Below are 10,000 nucleotides of genomic sequence, written 5' to 3'. Positions count from 1 at the left end.
TGCAATAAAGAATAATTGAAGATAAGAGACCACAGTATACTTCAGCACGTTAACATTTTTGTTTATTATTCTTAAACTCAAGCGGAAAACCTTTTTTGCCAATTTTCATTTCAAGCGGCTCTCGTGTATATTTATGCCAGCTGGACGTCTATCCAGTTTCATGGTAGACAGTGTTTCAATTAATTCACGTTAAAAAGTGAAGATGAATTATTTATCTTTGTATAAAAATTAAAAATACCCTATTCGGTTGCATCAGTACCTGGTTAACACTATTAAACAGCTCACTCTTCTACCAGATCCTGGTTTAACGCTTTTACCCCATGACTATCTGATAAGGGAGTGGCCCCATCAGTGATTCCGGGTCTCTGCCCAGTGCTGCTTAAGTTCCTTTTGAATAGCATACTTTTAAAGAGATCATTCACTGAGGCTTCACTTGTTGGTGATTAAAAAAAAAGAAAGAAAAAAGTTTTGGTCTTTTCAAATTAAATCCGTAGCAGCCATTCGAAATTTCATCCTCTCTGTTATCTCGTTGGTATATTTTTTCCAGGTTACTCTTCTTAAGCTCAGTATTGCTTTGCCTTCCATATAATTTTCCCTCGTATCATCTATGCAGTTATTGATAACCAATGGAAAATTCTAGCTCGGATTATTTATCGTCATATTTCAAAGGGATATACTATCCAACTAGCTCTGAAGCTTTATTTCTTTGCATTCATAATTCTTAATCACCTCAACTCTGTTTCTGCGTAGTTACTATCCTCCAGATAACCTCACCTTTATTTTAGCTTATATCACAAAAAAACTTTCGCCTTCTACTTTCGCAGATCCTTTAATTCTAACTCTCCTTTTAGTTTCAGCATTGTAATTCTTTGCAAGCCAAGATGACCCAGGGATCTTATCTGCATTACTTGTATTTCTTAGTTATTTATTTCGAGAGGTCACAGGTCACCACTCGGCATTACGCCAAGTGGCTCTGTTAGCTTAACTTTCAACTCTGCGTTTCATGTCCGTTGCCCTAAACCTCATTATAGGTAATTCTTTTACTTTTATATGCCTGTCACTTTTGTTATTCTTTCCTCCATTCCAGTAACTGCTTCTCACCTGTAAATTTTTTTCATATGATCTTAGGTACTTTACCTATCTTTCCATATTAGAGTTTTTTTTTTTTTGTGGAGGTTGGGGTGGATGGGAGACATAGCTCCTGTCCAGATGTTTTCCTAACGTTACATGTATTTATGCCAGCTTGACGTCTATCTAGTTAAATGGTAGACAGTTTTCAATTGATTTACGTTAAAAAGTGAAGATGAATTATTCATCTTAGTGCAAATATTTTGAAAAATACCTTATTCGGTTGCATCAGTACCTTTTTCCATAATGTCAGATAAACTGGTAAGCTTAGTGACGGAAACAATGCTAACCATTGTTTATCCCCTCAGTCTTAAATGTTGGCTTTTATATATGCCATTTTCTTGTCGACTGGGTAGTAAATTACTTTAGGCTTTCGTATCATTTAACTTCGGGCTTTATTCCTGCGATGTATATTTTTATTTGTTACAATACTCCCAGAAGCATATACGCTCGGACGGCAATGCGTTACATATAAATCACAGTTTATGCTTGAGAGTCAGGATAGAGGAATGTTGGAAAAGCGTATTATTGTGTCGTAAACCATGAAAGTAAATAAAAGATTTCTGGTTCTGAGATATCTCGGCAGAAGTAAACATAAAACCAGAACATCAGGGTTATGCTCTTGTGTTGTGCTTCTTGTATGTTGCATAAAACATTTTTTTCCTAATCAAAAGTACATATATTTTTTTTAAGTTCACATTTCAGTTCAACAAGACTTGCCTTTTACGCCATAAGATGGTAAGGAACTGACTGACATTTTCAGTCATAAGAAGAAGAAGAAGAAGAAGAAGAAGAAGAAGAAGAAGAAGAAGAAGAAGAAGAAGAAGAAGAAGAAGAAGAAGAAAACTTCCAATGAAAAATTTGTGAAATGAAAAATATGGCAATCATTCCCCGTCAGCCACGAAGCCTTCAACTTCGAGAAAGACTCAGATAAACTAGATCGCATCAAGACGATCCCACCAGCCTCGCAGGAGAAGGAAAGCCCTTACTAAGATCTCCCATGATTTATGTGCTATGCTGAATGACACTTCCAAGAGCGAACGCATGGATCTATATAAGAAGAATCTGTGATCTGTGTTGTCTGCTGACGAAGAACTTTTATGACCCCCGATGTATTATAGAGACAAAATTTACTGCTGGCGGAATGTTCGGTTAATCTCTGTCGACGTTCGGGCGCGCTCGCTCCCTACGAAATTAAACTGGGTTCATATATCATCTGTATTTCTGTACTACGTACTTTAGCCTTGATAAGATAGGTGTGTCCCAATTCTTTGTCGTAGATGGTCTGCTTTGCAGGGGAAGAGAGAAGAGAGAGAGAGAGAGAGAGAGAGAGAGAGAGAGAGAGAGAGAGAGAGAGTCAGATACAATTACAGATTAGAAGTCTTTGCAAGAAGACGTGCTGTTCCCTTCTCTAAAATCTGGCAATGCTTAAGATCTTAATATGAAATGAAGTGTGTTATCCACGAAGTTTTTATTTCATTTTCACTCTCTAAACTGTTATTTCACATCCTACAATATACATATTTACTTATTTTAGGATGACTACTTTATGTTTTGTCTCGATTTTGTTCCTGGTCCTATTTTTGATAAAATTCAAGCGCTGGAATTTGGCTAGAAATTGATGTTCTTCATATTCTGGTACGCCTCGTAGAAATCCACCAACTCCTTCGTGAATCTGATGAAGGTTCCAGTTCTGAAAGTTTTTATCTTCCGTAAAAAAAGGTCTCGCCATTTTAATGCATACAACTAGCTATAACAATGACGGTGAAAAAATAAGAGAGAGAGAGAGAGAGAGAGAGAGAGAGAGAGAGAGAGAGAGAGAGAGAGAGAGAGAGAGAGAGAAACCTTGACCTAGTTTCAAATATTATGGAGGTTTAGCAATTTAGAATCCAACATTTGTTTTCAGTATTTTCACATTATTTTCTCATTTCGGTGCACGACTTGTCTTTGTCAAGCGCAAAATTCAAACAATGAAATGAAAAAGCCTGAGTTATATTGCTTTACGTAGAAACTGGTAACAGAAGCAGAGTTGACACTACTAAAGTTAAACCAGACACAATAACGAAGAACCTCAGGTTTATGCTTACTTTACGACAGAAATATATATTACATTATCGTCTTGGAGATATAAATCCCGCGTGAGACTCTGAGTTCATGTATGACACGCCCTCATCACGATATTTACATAAACAATCGCAAAACGAACAGACACCATAGTGTAAGTTATCTGTTGGTTACCAGTGCCAGTAAAACTGAATTGGCATTGTGGATTCATCAGTGTGCGTGCGTGTGTGTGTGTGTGTGTGTGTGTGTGTGTGTGTGTGTGCGCATGTGTGTATGATTATTTACATGTGCGTCGAGGTGAATTCTCAAAGATCTGAAATCTCAAAATCTGAAAACTCGAAGATCTATTGCTGGATTACTAAATAAAATCTCCTTAGATTTTTCTATAGATCCGCTCCCAGATACGTGCCCAGGATTTTTTATTTAAATTTCGTTACATTTACGAGATAAAGCTTTTCGAATATTTAGTTAATTTACAAAGAAGTGCTGGCAATATCTTCATGGAATAAAATTGGCTAAATTATGTCCCATATCCATGGATGCATTTTATTAATGCACGACTCATTCCCAAAGATTTTTCAAGAGTAGTATTTGTACAGTATATCAAGTTTACATATGATACAGGAAGTCACATAATATGAGAGGAGGGGATACCTATGTCATGAAATATCCAAGCTATTAATTTGTAAATAAAAAAAAAAGCAGTGAATAAAAAAATTGCACCAAATTTTTTTAGGGGGTGGGGAAACAGAAGTAATAAATTAATCTTTTTGAAACCCATTAAAATCATTAACGTGAAACAGACGAAACTGGAAACAAAACATATCCTGGTCTGTCAAAGGCAATTATGACTTTTACCTGTCACGACTAAATCTCTAATAATCGAACAAAACTCTTCATTATCGGAAGCTGCACAAAAAAAAAAATCAATCAAATTAGAGGAGAAATTTAATAAATTGTCATCACATTGACGCCAGATTCAGCGTAGATCAGCGCCGGCATCATCGATTTTCACGAAATAGTTCATCAGTGAAATTAACAATTCGATGTAGAATAGGATATCATAACAGAATTTTCCATAAACGGGAGTGAATAACGCTTATCGTATTTTTTTTTTTAACGGTATGATGCTAACGTTAGCGTTCCAATTAGCTCTACGGCGTGAAGGCTGTTCCGGGGGTGGGGGAAGGCACAATTTTTATTCTGATAGAGGACTTTATTTAATAATGTTCCCGGCTGTTAACCCAGTCCAAACGATGCGGTAACGAAACAACTTCCATAGTCAAATGGTATTTCAATTACCCGGTTACCTTGGCAACAGATACTGTTTTGCTATAAAAAAAAAAAGTAGCAATTGTATGGATGCCACTAGGTTCTGCTCGTTTGCTATGAATGGGTGTATGTATCTTTCATGGAAGGGTGAACGTGAAGTGTAGTCATGGCAGTTACGTATTTTTCTTATGTAAGAAACTATATCTAAGCAGGTTATGCAGTATTTTTAATCTATATCACTTGACTTCATCCCAACGAAATAAAAGAGATTTACTTATGCTTCGAAGACTTTGTTTGTATCTTGTATAAGGGTCTTGTCAATAATCTTCAACAAGTTTATTATCTTTTCTATTTATTACAGAATATTGCCCACCTTTGTCATCGTGTCACAATGTCTTTAACAGTGAATATTGAAGTAGTGAGTGCTCACGTCTTTGAGAAGGACGATGAATAAGTAATCTTGCAAAGTAAGGCCTGTTAACGTGAGAAGCATTATGTTAGTGCGGGGAAATTCATTTTGATTGTTAAATGACTTATGTCAGTTACAAGTGATAGGAAATGAAAAAGAATCTGATCAGTTTGTAAGGGATATTTATCTATAAAACAATCACAAGTAATTCCCTCGTAGGACGTGATGAGAACATGTCGAGGATTTGCCTTTACAGAAAAACAGGTAATGCCATTTGAAAGTGAGGAAGTCATTGGAGCCCCTCGTGTTTTCAAACGTTCTGTTGTTATTTTTTTTTTCTCATCCATTTTTACTCGTACCTGATTTTAACATCGGATTTTCATTTAATTTCATTTTGCGAATGGCTGCACTGTTTCTCTTTACCAAGAAGGACACCAATTCAGGACACCTGAAGATTCTGAAAAGCATTCTTTTGTTGGGGTTACAAGTAGTTACCCGTCAGGTAACTTTTTTTTTTTGGAAGTTTTTGTTTATTTCTTGAAGACTATGCCAGATTTCATTTTGTTTCTTTATGATAACTGTTTCTTGCTAGTCCTCATCATTAGCAGCAGTTTGAGAAATGAATTTCTCCATTCTTCAGTGGTCATCACAAAGGTTTAACACACACACCCACACACACACACACACACACACACACACACACATATATATATATATATATATATATATATATATATATATATATATATATATATATATATACCTGTATATATGTATATATGTATGTATGTATATATATATATATATATATATATATATATATATATATATATATATATATATATATATATATATATATATATATATATGAATAATGACATAGCTACATGATAAATCTGAAATGGCCACAGTCGCCGATAAGTGACTTTCCCCAATTAAATTACTTTTCCTTTATTGCTCTTAACATGGGAACTTCGTCCTACTGAACTACTCTCTCTCTCTCTCTCTCTCTCTCTCTCTCTCTCTCTCACACACACACACACACACACACACACACACACACACACACACACACACACACACCAACACACACACAAGCACATTCACGTACAAACAAATATGCATAAACGCAACCTTTCCTGTGCTAGATTCTCTGTTACTTCAGCAAGAATTTCTCTCTCTCTCTCTCTTCTCTCTCTCTCTCTCTCTCTCTTGCAGACGCACGCACACACACACGTATACAAGGATATCAATCCTTTCCTTTAATGGATTCCATGTCTCTTCATCAAAAATTCTCCCTCCCTCTCAATTTCTCACTCTCTCTCTCTTAACCCCCTCCTCTCTCTCTCTCTCTCTCTCTCTCTCTCTCTCTCTCTCTCTCTCTCTCTCTCTCCCTCTCTCTCTCTCTGTGAGAAATCCACACAAAGACAAAGAGGGAGCATAAGAGAAGAATTCTCATCCTGTAAACAACCAAGCGAGAGACCATGACCTTTGATCTTGGAGTTTTCATTCCCTTTCCATTCCACAGTAGATTCCGAGAGGGTGAGCAACAGTCGTAGATTCGTAAACATCCATTCAAGATGTATTACGACTAAGATTTTCCAGGAATTTACGACTGGTGTTGTCCGTTATTAATTTTTCGTATCAGAGGGCTTGAATGCGAATTAATTCCCGCGTGTTTTCTGCTTCTCCGCGTTTTCTTTATTAAGTTAAATTGGAAAAGTAAACGCCCGATGACGATTTGGTAAAACACGTCAAAAACAATTCACTGTTCTTTAGTTTATTTGGTTATAGTTTAATGGGGAGTATTGGTAAAGAAAAAAATTGGCAGTTAATGACAACACAAACTAAAATAATAAAAAGAAAATGGGACTGCGTTTGATTTGTTTCCACCTGTCAAATTCAATTGGTTGGAACACAGCTGAAAAAATCGATGAAGGAATACGTAACTTCCTTCGTGATATAGAGTAAAACTAACCACGAGAAATTTTATGAGAGTCTTATTGATGTTAACAGCTTGGAAAATGCTGTGTCTTGGAAGATAACTGCAGAAGTGCTGTGGCATAAGGTCAAGAAGACTGTGTATATTTAAAACAATATTATAGACCAGCTAAAGTTACCTGCCAAAAATCTAGTCGCAATTATTGTGCAATAATCAGAGCACTAAGTAGAGCATGTGCCTGTTGAGTGTCATTCACATAATTTGTACTGTAGGTAGATCGTGGTATGATAAACACTTTATTCTCTTTGCTAAAAGAAAACTCGCAGATCAGTATAGACATGCCTTGTCCCTGTTACCTTAAATCTTCTTGGATTTATTAATTTGTTAAGTATATTTCAATATGATGGTCCCAGATATATCAGTCATCATTATCATGAACGTCTTTACTCCAGATTTTCCTTATATGGGGCTCTCTTCACTCTCTTCTGTCCTTTGCAATTTCTTCCTGAACTCTCATCAAATCTAGGTCTTCATCTGTACCCTTTTTTCAGGATATCCAGAGCATTCGTCATGCACCTTAGATATCTACTTAAGCCCTTTCTCATTCCATGCCCAAACCATCTAGACATAACGCTCTCTCAATTTTTTCTCTTTTGCTCACCTGCCATTAACCACACTCTTCCACTTCCTTATTCATGACACGATCTTCCCACTCAACTCACCCATGAGGTTTAATCACAAATTTTTCAAAACACGAATTCTCTCAATTTCTTCTCTTTTGCTCACCTGCCATTAACCACACGCTTCCACTTCCTTATTCATGATACGATCTTCCCACTCAACTCACCCATGAGGTTTAGTCACAATTTTTTTAAAACACGAAACTAATAGAAATTGTTTGCTTCCAACTAAGATTTGCCCTGCAGTCAAAAAGTAGCTATCCATTTCCCTCTCTTCTCCCTCTGCTCTCTTTCCCATTTGGCGTCAGTTATCTCACACTCCTTGATGCTTCGTGATCTCGAGCATGTCTGGTGACACCATAACAAACATTCGTAGTTTTTCCTCTACTTCCTTTCAGCTCACAGAATGATTGTTTTGCCTACGTTTCTTGTCAGTCTTCTTTGCATTTCACTCTTTTGAAAATTTCCCCGACCTTTTTTTCACGCTCTGCTGTTAACATTAGGTCAGCTGTATGAACCAGCTTTCAAGGGTCTCTTCTCCTGCACGTCTTTGTCCTTTGTAGCTTCCTTAATTACCGTGATAGATAGCAAAGGGCTCAGGGTTGTCCTTTGATGTGGACATCAACGTTTATATTAAATTTTACTGATAACCCTGACACTGTGTTCACTTTATATAATGTGCTATGGTAAAGTAACATCATGCAAATACCAAATATAATGATATAGTACAGGCCCTGACAGAGAAAAAATGTGATGTATTCACTGCCACTTAATGAGCTGAGTCTCAAGACAACATATATAATATTCTCTCATCTCATGTGGACAAATAATCAGTAATGCTCTGGTGATACTTTTGCACTGGCCTATATCAACGCCTTAGTGATCCGAGACGGGACAGCTTATTATATATAGCTTTTTAAACTGAAACTAATAAAATCTTTTTCATTGTACATGCATTATTTCGTTCATTATGCTAAGCAGACAAGAAATAAACAGAATTGGTTAAATTTCCGTGATGTTTAACATAACCAGGTTTAACCTTTGTCATGATGAGAGCTCTCATGGTCAACGCTTTTCATCACAATTATTAAAGGAAGCACAATAGGTACACATAATCTATCATTTATAACAATTACCGAGAATTAAAGGAAGAATGCGGCTTAGCTAAGAGAAACTTAAATACTTCAGCTTCATTTTTCATCGTGTCAAGGTCGAGAGCATCTAGCATTCGTCCCTGCATCAGTAACAATGACAAAAAGTGGTCACCATCTCTGATCACAAATCTGAGTTACTTTAGAAGGGTTTGGAAGATAATCAGTCTGTGATTGACACTGGTCTTCGTGTAACTTGTTTTACTCAGCATTGCTCAATAGCAAGCTGATTCTCATCACATGCCCAAACCATGTCAACATAACACAATCTCAACCTTTAACTTACCTGCTTTGAGCCAGTGAACTTGTTGGTTTTGGGAGGTGAAGTATGTGGGAATGGGGTTGGGGCTTGGTGGGGGGGGGAGGCTTTGTGGAGGTGGTCCAGCAGGTCTACAACATTCATCGTCATTTCCTTTGAAAATGAATAAAATACGGCTGGAGGCGATTATCGGCACATGACAAAATAATGAATTCTATTTGATTATTAATTAAATTAGTTTACATGTATGACTTAACGAGGAACTATAGCGTTTTGACTGCTAAATTGACAACCTCAAAATTATATTAGCAACTTGAATTGGTTTAACAGTATGATTGTTTCAATGCGACAAGAAAAATGTCATCGGTTAAATTTGGGGGACGGAACTACTGTGTCAAGAAAGTTACCTTTATTGTTGTTTGTGGGTTGTATAGATGTTATATATTATGTACAACCAAAAAACGTTTTATAATCAATTTAAGTTTCTGTTTCATCGAGCTATTTTCTATCATTATTGAATTATGTAAGGCACTGATTATGTATAGAATTCAGACTTTCATGAACTACGCTTATATCATTTGTGTTTACCTAACAAGCCAAACTTCTGTTTTCATTATATTTTGTTGATATAATCAGTTGAGTGATGTTAACCTAAGAATGAATAAAATTCAGAGTATATTCCTTCACAACAAAGAAGATGGAAGATTCATATTATTATTTCTCCCTTCCTTCTTTCAATATTTATCAACGACAGTAATCCAGAAAGTAATGGAATTTTTTAGGACGAGTAATAACATAAGAAGGTAAACGAATTGCTCATATGAGTATACTTAGGGAGTACTTGCTTAAAATCACTTATAAAAAGCAAATATGAAAAGAAAAGTAACAAAAATGTTAACGTTGATTAGTTGTGACTCGTTTCCTGTTAATTAAACAACTTAATAATGGCCTGTAAGTCTTATTGGCTTAATATATATATATATATATATATATATATATATATATATATATATATATATATATATATATATATATTATATATATAATTATATATATGCATACTTACCTACAGTATATACTTTTTGATGGCTCAGT

This window comes from Macrobrachium rosenbergii, chromosome 49 (assembly GCF_040412425.1).
Source record: "Macrobrachium rosenbergii isolate ZJJX-2024 chromosome 49, ASM4041242v1, whole genome shotgun sequence".
NCBI lineage: Eukaryota > Metazoa > Arthropoda > Malacostraca > Decapoda > Palaemonidae > Macrobrachium > Macrobrachium rosenbergii.
The sequence above is the reverse complement of the archived record's forward strand: the minus strand, read 5'-3'. Positions refer to the sequence as shown.